The sequence below is a fragment of the Saccopteryx leptura genome, chromosome 6 (assembly GCF_036850995.1).
Source record: "Saccopteryx leptura isolate mSacLep1 chromosome 6, mSacLep1_pri_phased_curated, whole genome shotgun sequence".
In the NCBI taxonomy this organism is placed as follows: Eukaryota; Metazoa; Chordata; class Mammalia; order Chiroptera; family Emballonuridae; genus Saccopteryx; species Saccopteryx leptura.
In genome coordinates, this window is record NC_089508.1 from 147550912 (window position 1) to 147563608 (window position 12697).

Here is a 12697-nt window from a genome sequence, read left to right on the forward strand (position 1 = left end):
CTTTTTAGAATGCAGCTTATATTTTATAATTTCTCCAGAAAGGGTCTTTATCTTAACTTACTCTAGTCTTGATTATTTCCATTCAAAACTATTGTATACAACTTGGAAGCAACATGTATCTCTAGCCTATAGCTATAAATTCATTACAATTAATAAGAATAAAAGTAGAAACCAAGAAATAGCATGGCTATGTACAGATAGCTCCATCGGGTAGAGCACGTCCTGTAGCATGGAGGTTGCCTGTTAGATCCCTGGTCAGGGCACAGCAGGGTACATGTCCAGACAGCTCTGTTGAGTAGAGCACATCCTGTAGCGTGGAGGTTGCCTGTTAGATCCCTGGTCAGGGCACAGCAGGGCATGGACAGCAGCAGATTGAAGTTCCTGCCTCTCTCCTCCTCACCCCACCCCCGGGTTCCTCTCTTTCTAAAATCAATTTTAAGAAAGCATGAATTTGCCCGGTTAATGAGTTAATATACTTTAAAGAGTTTGTTCTGGTGACATCAAATTGAAGCCCAGAGTGCACTGGACAGAGGGACTTTAGAAGTGGGTAATAGGGGACGTCAAGTAAGAGGATTAAGCATAGGACTGAGTAGAACATTGAGTGCCGAATCAGAAAAGTTGGAATTAATAGAGTTCATGAGTATAGAATTTACCTTTTTATGTTTAATATGCTAGTTAAAATTTTATTTCAATTTTTAAAAATGTTTGTTGGGCATGCAATAAAGTGATATGAGAAACATCAGTTTCAGCATTTCCCTATTATTAAGTTTCCATAGAAACAAGGTCAAAACATTTATGACAATGTGGATGGACCTTGAGTACACTGTATTAAGTGAAAAAATTCAGGAAAAGCTAAGAATGATATGATTTCACACATAGGTGGTATAGAAAACTGAGACTCATAGACATAGATAAAAGTGACATGGGCCTGACCTGTGGTGGCGCAGTAGATAAAGTATCGACCTGGAAATGCTGAGGTCACCGGTTCGAAACCCTGGGCTTGCCTGGTCAAGGCACATATGGGAGCTGATGCTTCCAGCTCCTCCCCCCTTCTCTCTCTCTGTCTCTCTCTCCTCTCTCTCCCTCTCTATCTCTCTCCCTCTCTCTCTCTCTCCTCTCTAAAAATGAATTAAAAAAAAGTGACATGGATACTATGGGAAAGGAAGTAAAGAGAGACAAAATAATTAAAAATAAATAAAATTATGACATAAGAAAAGAAACAAGGTCAAAACACTAAACATAAGGTACAAACACATTGAAAGTTTGCATTTAATGTCTTTATTTCAAGCAATTTTATAAGTTTCCCTAGAAACTAAGAAATACCTGCTTAGATATAAACCAGTCTGACTTTCCTACAGTGGAAAATGGAATTATTTGGTTACACAAAATCATACATGAACAATGCTCTGCCTTGTTCTTCTGAAACAGAAGAACATGATTTCTTTAAGTCATTTAAGAAATATTCTTAAGAACCTAGTATAAGTTTCAAATAGACTTAAAAGATTTTTTTTACTACCTGTCTTTATCTAACAGTGGATCTAATAGAACTGAAGGTAGTATCAGTAACACAGAAAAAGACACTAAAGTTCTGCTATCCAATGTTATTATTACCCATCAGCTTTTCATACAGCCTTTCATGCACTGACCTGATGAGCTCTGCTAGGTCACTGGTTAAATGTGCTTTCACATAAGCCCTTGCTCTGCCTGCCACTGAGGAGTGAGGAGGGAAGGAATTTGCAATATGAGGTAGGAAAACCTCTGAGCCAGAAGCAGATTTAACGGCGGGTGCACCAGGCCAGTGCCCTGGACCCCAACTTCTGAAGGGCCCCATAAAACCCCAACTTTACACTTTTTTTCTAATGACACCAAGTTTGGTTTCATACATAAAATTTTAACATTAATAGTACATAATATTTTTTATTTATTAAAAATATGGTTAACATGTATTTTTATTTTCCCTCTCTTTTTTTAAGGGACTCAATATTTTCTTCTGCACCCAGGGCCTCAACCAGCCTTAATACGCCTCTGCTCTGAGCAACAGATCTTTACTCTTTCCAGTAGCTATAGTAAATTTTTTTGTTTTTGTTGTTCTTGTTGCTACTTTTTTTTTTATAAATAAATTTTTATTTTAATGGGGTGACATCAATAAATCAGGGTACATATATTCAAAGAAAACATGTCCAGGTTATCTTGTCATTCCATTCTGTTGCATACCCATCACCCAAAGTCAGATTGTCCTCCGTCACCTTCTATCTAGTTTTCTTTGTGCCCCTCCCCCACCCCCTCCCCCTCTCCCTCCTTCCCTCCCACCGCCCCTCGTAACCACCACACTCTTGTTCATGTCTCTTAGTCTTGTTTTTATGTCCCACCAATGTATGGAATCCTGCAGTTCTTGTTTTTTCTGATTTACTTGTTTCACTCCATATAATGTTATCAGGATCCCACCATTTTGTTGTAAGTGGTCCGATGTCATCATTTCTTATGACTGAATAGTATACCATGGTGTATATGTGCCACATGTTCTTTATCCAGTCCTCTCCCTCTCTCTCTCTCTCTCTCTCTCTCTCTATATATATATATATATATATATATATATATATATATATATATATTTTTTTTTTTTTTTTACACTGTTTAAAGCCTTTAAGCAAACTCTTGGCCAATACAGTAAGGATCCACAAAAGAGTAGTGTCCTTAACATGTTCACCAAGTCCAAGTTGGCCCCAACACCATGCCAAATCCCTGAAAAATGCAACCCAATCCCAGTTCAGTCTGTTATGAGCTGTCACAAGGAGCAGGAGTCCAGGAAAAGTCCACATCCAGGAAAAGTCCGCATGGCACTGGAATTGTTCTCACAATTCTATACTTTGCAGCTCACGTCCAAGTCCCAATGACCGCTGCTTCTAGCTGGTAATGATTCAGGTAGACTGGAAAAGCCATCTGCAGCATGTGTGGAGATGGAGCATCTGTTCTCCTCTGCCTGGAGAGATGAGGCCAGGTTGCTTTTCCCTGGAGCTCTGCGACTGCGGCGTGGTAAAGAGAACCTTGGGATACACTAAGCTGGGTGGCAAAGGTAGATTCATAATAGAAGTTGGCAAAAGGGGGAAAGAGAGCTCTAAATTAGGAGTAGGTCCCAGCCTGAAATATGAGTGGGGCATTGAGGTAGGAGGAATAAAGGAAACACTATATATTAAACAAAGCAGCAGAAAATAAAACTATCAACACCCTCAACAGAGATCTTCGAGGGAAGAATAAAAAACCTGACTATTCAGGCAAGACGTAGTTAAGTGGCCCTTGTGCAAATGAGATCAGTTTACCTGCTTCTTGGAAGAAATACCCTAGGCTCGTCCACAGTGTCATAGATGGGGCTGACGGCCCTGGGCACCTTCAGCCTTCAGTGGCAAACCCCAGCATTCTGGGCAAGGTTAGGTCATAGGTGGCTGGAGCAGAGCTGGAAGAGACTGAACCCTCCCTTAGAGGAGCAAGGGAGAAGCCTACCTTCCAGTGTCCCTGTTTCCTCACAGCAGAGGTATGTAAGTCTGGCAGGCTTTAGCTCAATAACTTTCCTTTCCACTACTGAAGCAGGACCCAGATGACATCCTATGAGACCCCTTTGGGGCATTGGAGCCTTTAAGGGTATATCCTAAAAGCTGGTAGTTCCTCTGATCTCTATTGGGCTTTTTCTGCCTCTTGGTATCTTAAAGGCCATGCTCAGAAGATCTCGCTGAGGGGTTTGAGGATCCCCGTCCACCTATATAAATCTATTCCATAAATCTGGAGCTATTTGGAAAAGACAAAACAGTGTTCTTAGCTGGATCAAATAAAGAAGGTAGTTTGCAGGAGAAAAAAAGATTTGGCATCTCCTGTTCATCAGCATTCTTTAAAATTTTTTTTAAGTAAAAAGCATGATATGGTAGACCCATCGGACTTCCAGGTATGACTTCCCCCTTTTCAATTTTTTTAAATTGACCTTAAAATATTTGCTGGGTACACTTTAATAATACCTTGACTTTAAAGATTGTAAGAATGACAAAATACAGTAAATGCTTTTGCTCCATATGCAGGAGCATTGTCAGTTTAACCAGTTTAGGAAATCCAATAATAGAACAGTGCATTCAGACAATGAACTATAACATGCTTAGCAACCTCTCCTGTTCTGATAGAGGTTACTATAAATCCAGAATATGTATCCACTGAAACGTGGACACAGGACTGTTTTCCAAATGAAGGTATATGAGTAACATCCATTTGCCAAAGTTGTCCTGGTATGGGTCCTTGAGGGTTAACTCCAAATGAAGGTGAAGATTGTAGTATAGGATCCCTTGGACAGGATTTCCCAATCTGCCGTGCTGCTTCCTGAGAAAGTTGAAACTGTTTACACAGGGCTGCAGCGTTCTGGTGATGAATAGTATGAGACTGAATTGCTCCATCTGTCATGGTTGCTCCAAATAATTTTCTTTTGGGTTTCTTTTGGATCAACAAGGGCATTCCTAGGACCTGGCCAGTTAGCTCAGTGGTAGAGCATTGGCCTGGTGTGCAGGAGTCCCAGGTTCAGTTCCCGGCCAGGGCACACAGGAGAAATGCCCATCTGCCCATCTGCTTCTCCACCCCTCCCCCTCTCCTTCCCCTCTGTCTCTCTCCTCTCCTCCCGCAGCCAAGGCTCCATTGAAGCAAAGTTGGCCCAGGTGCTGAGGATGGCTCTGCGGCCTCTGCCTCAGGTGCTAGAATGACTCTGGTTGCAACATAGCAACCCCCCAGATGGGCAGAGCATCACCCATCACGGTAGGCGTGCCGGGTGGATCCTGGTCAGGCGCATGCGGGGAGTTTGTCTGACTGCCTTCCCGTTTCCAACTTCAGAAATATATATATATGGGCATTCCCTTGTGCTAAAACTCCAGGGAGCATAGAGTGAGCTCGAGTATGTCCTATAAAACATGGAGCTCTATGTTGACATACAAGTCTTTGAAGAAGGAGGAACTGCTGAAATATTGATAGTTCATCAGCATTTGTCCCTAAGACAGCAGTCTTTATAGTGGAAACACCATAAGTTAATATTTGCTGTCTGTATATAGATTAAAGAGGGAATATGGAAAATGATAAAAAGCCATGATCATGGCATATAATTCTAGACTTTGAGCTGATTTTAAGTTCACAGTTTCAGTATAAAGCTGTCCATTGATTTGCAAGAGCGATTTGCCATTTAGTGGAAGTTTCCCAGAGCCATTGTTGTTGATTCTTTGAAAAAAGGAACAACAATAATTTTGAGGCTCAAAACCTATAAACTGTAAGGGTTGCCTGTGCCCCTTGATAATCCAGGAGGCAACAAGATCAAAATATGGAAGTGTATTCCATGGGCTATTAGATGGTTCAATGTGCCCAAGCTGTAGCTGCTCTTGTACCAATTGAGCAGCTGCCCTAAGTTTCTCCTGAGAAAGGGGCCATTGGTCTACCCATACAGGATTATCTGATTTCCAAGTAATTGGGTCTGCACAATGCATTATTGAAGTAGCAGGAGCTACCAAGGCCCCTATGCTAACTTTTGAAATCCTAATCCACACCTTCTGATATTGGGTGCCATTTCTATGGGGATGAGAATTTCTCGCTGTTCTTTCCCTAGTCCCTTGGTGGGCAAAAATCCCCAATCAAGCATCTGAGTACTGACTAAACCATTAGGACTGACAAGCAATGCTTCCATATTTTTCAAAACATCTCTACCCCACAAATTAACTGGCCATCCAGGGAGCACATAAGGCTTAAACAATCCAGAATGGCCTTCTTAATCTTCCCAATGTAGAAAACTAGAACTCTGTTGAGGGGATTTACTCTGCCCTATACCTTGTAGTTCTGTGGCTGCTGCATGAGTGGGCCAGGAAGGAGGCCAAAGTAGCTTAGCAATAACAGATACATCAGCTCCAGTATCTAAAAGTCCTTTAAATTTATGCTCATGTATTGTTAGTTCCATTTCAGGGCATTCCTGACCTATTTTTTTTAAATCCAATTGGCAAAATCAGAGGAGCCAAATCACTAATTTGCTTGGGGTCTCTTTTTCAGGATGTGGCCTGAGAAGCAGAATTAGCATCCTTATACTATTCTTCCAACTGCCTGAATTAGCTGAGAGACATATTCTTTTTTTTTTTTTTGGTTGGTTAATTTTGATGGGGTGACATTGAAAAAATTGTCTTCCGTCACCTTCTAACTGGTTTTCTTTGTGACCCTCCCCTCCCCCAACCCCCTCCCTCTTTTTCCGCTCACCCTGTAACCTCAACACTGTTGTCTATGTCTCTGAGTCACATTTTTATGTCCCACCTATGTATGGAATCATATAGTTCTTAGTTTTTTCTGATTTACTTATTTCGCTCAGTATAATGTTATCAAGGTCCATCCATGTTGTTGTAAAAGATCCGATGTCATCATTTCTTATGGCTGAGTAGTATTCCATAGTATATATATATATACCAAAGCTTTTAAATCCACTCATCTTCTGATGGACACTTGGGCTGTTTCCAGATCTTTGCTATTGTGAACAATGCTGCCATAAACATGGGGTGCATTTCTTCTTCTCAAACAGTGCTATGGTGTTCTTGGGGTATATTCCTAACAGTGGTATACCTGGGTCAAAAGGCAGTTCGATTTTTAATTTCTTGAGGAATCTCCATACTCTTTTCCACAGTGGCTGCACCAGTCTGCATTCCCACCAGCAGTGTAGGAGGGTTCCCTTTTCTCCACATCCTCACCAGCACTTATTCTGTGTTGTTTTGTTGATGAGCACAATTCTGACTGGTGTGAGGTGATATCTCATTGTGGTTTTAATTTGCATTTCTCTAATGATTAGTGATGTTGAGCATTTTTTCATATGCCTATAGGCCATCTGTGTGTCCTCTTTGGAGAAGTGTCTATTCATGTCTTTTGCCCATTTTTTGATTGGATTGTTTGTCTTCCTGATATTAAGTTTTACAAGTTCTTTATAAATTTTGGTTATTAACCCCTTATCAGACGCATTGTCAAATATATTCTTTCATTGTGTAGTTTGTCTTTTTATTCTGCTCTTATTGTCTTTAGCTGTGCGGAAACTTTTTAGTTTGATAAAGTCCCATTTGTTTATCCTGTCTTTTATTTCACTTGACTGTGGAGACAAATCAGCAAATATATTGCTGTGAGAGATGTCAGAGAGCTTACTGCCTATGTTTTCTTCTAAAATGCTTATGGTTTTAGGGCTTACATTGAAGTCTTTTATTCATTTTGAGTTGATTTTTGTGAATGGTATATGTTGGTGGTCTAGTTTCATTTTTTTGCAGGTAGCTGTCCAGTTTTCCCAACAACATTTGTTGAAGAGGCTGTCTTTACTCCAATGTATGCTCTTACTTCCTTTGTCAAATATCAGTTGTCCACAAAAGTGTGGGTTTATTTCTGGGTTCTCAGTTCTGTTCCATCGATCTATATGCCTGTTCTTATGCCAGTACCAGGCTGTTTTGAGTACAATGGCCTTATAATATAACTTGATATCCAGAAGTGTGATACCTCCTGCTTTATTCTTCCTTTTCAAGATTGCTGAGGCTATTCGTGTTCTCTTTTGGTTCCATTTAATTTTTGCAATATGTGTTCTATATCTTTGAAGTAAGTCATTGGTATTTTAATTGGTATTGCATTAAATTTATAAATTGCTTTGGTAGTATAGACATTTTAATGATGATTATTATTCCTAACCATGAGCACGGAATATTCCTCCACTTGTTTGTATCTTCCCTGATTTCTTTTATCAATGTTTTATAATTTTCCAAGTACAAGTCTTTAATCTCCCTGGTTAAATTTATTCCTAGGTACTTTATTTTTTTGGTTGCAATGGTAAAGGGGATTGATTCCTCAATTTCTCTTTCTGACAGTTCATTGTTAGTGTATAAAAATGCCTTTGATTTCTGAGTACTGATTTTATATCCTGCCACCTTGCTGAATTCATTTATCAGGTCCAGTAGTTTTTGACTGAGACTTTAGGGTTTTCTATATATAATATCATATCATCTGAAAATAATGATAGTTTTACTTCTTCCTTTCCAATTTGGATGCCTTTTATTTCTCCTTCTTGTCTGATTGCTGTGGCTAGGACTTCCAGAACTATGTTGAATAAGAGTGGTGAAAGGGGGCACCCCTGCCTTGTTCCTGATCTTAAGGGGATTGCTTTAAATTTTGCCCCTTAAGTATGCTGTTGGCTGTGGGTTTGTCATAGATGGCCTTTATCATGTTGAGGTATGTTCCCTGTATTCCCACTTTGCTGAGAGTTTTGATCATGAATGGGTGCTGGATTTTATCTAATGTTATTTTCTGCATCTATTGAAATTATCATGTGGTTTTTCTCCTTCCTTTTGTTTATGTGATGAATCACATTGATTGATTTGCAAATATTGTACCAGCCTTGCTTCCCCAGAATAAATCCCACTTGATCATGGTGTATGATTTTTTTTCATATATTGCTGGATCCGGTTTGCTAATATTTTGTTGAGGATTTTTGCATCTAAATTTATCAGGGATATTGGCCTATAATTTTCTTTTTTTGTGTTGTCTTTGCCTGGTTTAAAATCAGAATTATGCTTGCCTCATAAAAGGAGCTTGGAAGTCTTCCTTCCTCTTGAATTTTTTGAAATAGCTTGACAGTTCAAAAGGATAGGAGTTAGTTCTTCTTTGAATATTTGGTAGAATTCACTTGTGAAGCCATCAGGCCCAGAACTTTTCTTTGTTGGGAGTTTTTTATAACTGTTTCAATCTCATTTGTTGTAATTGGTCTGTTTAGGTTTTCTAATTCTTCCACATTAATTTTTGGAATATTATATGTTTCAAGAAATTTGTCCATTTCATCTAGGCTGTCTAGTTTTTGGCGTACAGTTCTTCATAGTATTTTCTTACAGTATTTTGTATTTCTGTTGTGTCAGTTGTTATTTCTCCACTCTCATTTCTAATTTTATTTACTTGAGTCCTCTCTCTTTGTTTCTTGGTGAGTCTGGTTAAAGGTTCATTGATCTTGTTTACCTTTTCAAAGAACCAGCTCCTGGTTTCATTGATCCTCTGTATCGTTTCTTTAGCCTCTATGTCATTTACTTCTGCTCTGACCTTTATTATTTCCTTCCTTCTACTAGCTCTGGGCTTTACTTGCTGTTGTTCTAGTTCTTTTAGATGTAGGGTCAAGTTGTTTATTTGAACTTTTTCTAGCTTCTTGAGGTATGCCTGTAATGCTATAAACTTCCCTCTCATGACTGCTTTTGCTGTGTCCCATAAATTTTGAGTTGATGTATGCTCATTATCGTTTGTTTCTAGGAATTTTTTTATTTCTTCTTTGATCTCATTGTTTACCCATTCATTATTTAATAACATGCTATTTCGTTTCCAAGTGTTTGAGTATTTTTCAGTTTTTCTGTTGTGGTTGATTTCTAGTTTAATGCTACTGTGATCAGAGAAAGTGCTCAATATGATTTCAATTTTCTTAAATTTGTTGAGACTGCTTTTGTGTCCTAACATGTGGTCTATTCTAGAGAATGTACCATGAGCGCTTGAAAAGAATGTATATTCTGCTGTTTTAGGGTGAAAGGTTCTGAAGATATCTATTAAATCCAGTCCTTTAAGTCTGCTGTTTCTTTGTTAATTTTCTTTCTTGAGGATCTATCTAATGATGTTAATGGGGTATTGAAATCCCCTACTATTAGAGTATTGCTGTTGATCTCACCCTTTAAATCCATCAAAGTCTGCTTTATAGATTTAGGTGCTCCTATATTAGGTGCATAGATATTTATAATGGTTATATCTTCCTTTTGGATTGCTCCCTTTATCATTATGTAGTGATCTTCTTTATCTCTAACTATAGTCTTTGTTTTAAAGTCCATTTTGTCTGATATAAGTATTGCTACCTCAGCTTTTTTTTCATTTCCATTTGCGTGAAATATTTTTTTCCATCCCTTTATCTTCAGTCTATGTGCATCTTTTGATTTAAGGTGTGTCTCTGGTAGACAGCATATGTATGGGTCCTGTTTTCTTATCCATGCAGCTACCCTATGTCTTTTGATAGGATCATTTAATCAATTTACATTTAAGGTTATTATTGATATGTAATTGTTTATTGCTATTTTATTCTTTAAAACTGTATTTCTCTTTTGCTATATTCCTTTTCTCCTTTGATCTGTTTACAACAGGTCCCTTAGCATTTCTTGCAGCCTTGGTTTGGTTGTAGTGAATTCCTTGAGGGGTTTTTTTGTTGTTGTTGTTGTTTTTTGTCTGTAAAGTTTTTTATTTCTCCTTCAATTTTAAATGATAGCCTTGCTGGATAAAGTAGTCTTGGTTGTAGGCTCTTGTTCTGCATTACTTTGAATATTTCTTGCCATTCCCTTCTGGCCTCAAGTGTTTTTGTTGAGAAGTCAGAAGTCATCTTTATGTGGGCTCCTTTGTAGTTGATAGTCTTTTTTTCTCTAGCAGCTTTTAATATTTTCTCTTTATCACTTAGCTTTGGTATTTTAATTATGATCTGTCTTGGTGTTGATTTCTTTGGGTTTCTCCTTAATGGAGTTCTCTGTGCTTCCTGAACATGTGAGATGTTTTCCTGCCTTAATTGAGGGAAGTTTTCAGCTATGATATGCTTGAACAAAGTCTCTATACCTTGTTCTTTTTCTTCTTCTTCAGGAACCCTTATTATGTGGATGTTATTTCTCTTCATGTTGTCACAAAGCTCTCTAAGAGTTTCCTCAGTCTTTTTGAGTCTCTTTTCTTTTTTCTGCTCTGCTTCTGTGCCTTTATTTATCGTGTCCTCTAACTCGCTGATTCGATTCTCTGCTTCATCCATCCTGCTTTTAATTCCTTCCATTGTGTTCTTTATTTCAGATATTGTATTTGTCATTTCTGACTGATGTTTTTTTTATTATTTCAATATCCTTTTTTTATGTTTGCTCTCTCTTTATTTAGGTGTTCATAATGACCATATCTATTGTTGTTCTCATATCTTTGAGCATCCTAACAATCGTTATTTTAAACTCTGCATCTGGTAATTTGGTTATATCTGATTCATTTAGGTCCTTTTCTGGGGATTTCTCTTGGTTCATTTGTGTTGCATTTCTCTGCCTCTGCATTTTCTCTGTGTAAAGGAAGGTTTTGGCCCCTGGAGTCCACTGGGTATGTCCTCTGTTCCCTAGGTATGGTCTGTCTGCAGGCCCGCCACCCCCTTTTCTGTTGCTGCCTAGGGCTTTTGGGTTTGGGTGTTGCTGGTGCCTGCCCACTGGGGCTGTTGCTGTGGTTTCCACCTCTCCTTCACGGGAGTGGCTGTGTTCACATGCTCGGTGCACAAGCCTTGGTGGCCTTGGCCTTTGCTTCGCCCCCATGGGTGGCATTATGCTCGGTCCTGAGGGCACTGGCAAGCACCTTAGCTCAGCTGCGAGTCTCCCCCTGTTTCCGGGCTTTCACCCTGCCCTTGCAGGAGGAGCCTGTTTGTGGAATGGCTGCTAGCCTTGGCTCTACTGGCCGGGCAGGACTGTGTGCCCACGCTTAGCTCAGTAGCAGAACTTTACCTGTTCTGGGCTTTTGGCTCCACCCTCGTGGGAAGAGCTGGCTCCCAAGTCAGGCCACAAGCCTCGGTTCCATGGGCGTGGCAAGGCTCTGCTCCTGTGCCCTTGCTCAAGGGCTGGTCTCCACCCCTTCCTGGGTTCCGCTCTTCTCCCACAGGCTGGATTCCAGATTGCCGGCAGCTGGGCTTGATGGCTTTTGCACGCCTACTCCTCCCCAGCCGGGCAAGACTGAGCTCACACATGAGCCTAGTGGTGGCCAGCCAGCTTCCATCCCTGCCGACAGAACCGCGCTTCCACATCCCGCAGCTGCCTGCCCTCGGGCGAGCCCTCAGCTGCGTGGGGTGCGGGTGCTGCAGCTCAGACCCTAACACTCACTACTGTAGCCCCGAAAGCTCCCTCCTTCCAAGCAACTCTGCTCTGAGTGCCACAGGGGAGCCTGCCTGTCTGCTCTCCTGCTTCCCTTTGCTGGTATTGCTGTTTCTGGGGGAAATATTCACTTCAGATTTGGGGAGTGACTCAACCCAGGGGTTAGGGAAGCTGTCTCCCAAAATGTTTCTCCCTGTGCCTCCTAGATTACACTCTCTTCCTGATACTCTGGTATTCTCCTCTCTCCCCATCCTCCGGAGCACCGGGTGAGTTGTTTTGAGAGAGGTTTTCTGTGCGGTTCCTTTAAGAAGAATCCTGGGTCTGAGAAATCAGTCTCTTTCTCACAAACAGTATCCTGTCTTGTTTCCAGCTAAATACTGTCCTTACACCTCTTCTGGGCTCTGGGGCTGCAGGCTGGGGCTTTGTTCCTGGGGCTCAGGATCCTCCCCTCTCTGCTAAACTCACTTCCCACCATGCGAGTCTCTCCGGGCTGCCGTTCGCTCCAGGGAGCTGGGCAACCCTCTCCGCATTCCCGCTTTTCCTACCAGTCTCGGTGTGGCTTCTTCAGTGTTCCTTGGTTGAACAGTCCTCTTAGTTTAGTCCAAAGTTGTTTTTTCCAGATGATAGTTCTTAAAATTAGTTTGTAATCCACTTTGGTTCTGGGAGGTGGATGTTGGTACGTCCACCTACTCCAGCGCCATCTTGTCTTCCTCCTCTTATTGCTACTTTTTGATGACAGGAATTTTATTTTAGATTGAGGGGAAGAGAGAGAGGGGACAGAGAGACAGGAAGGGAGAGAG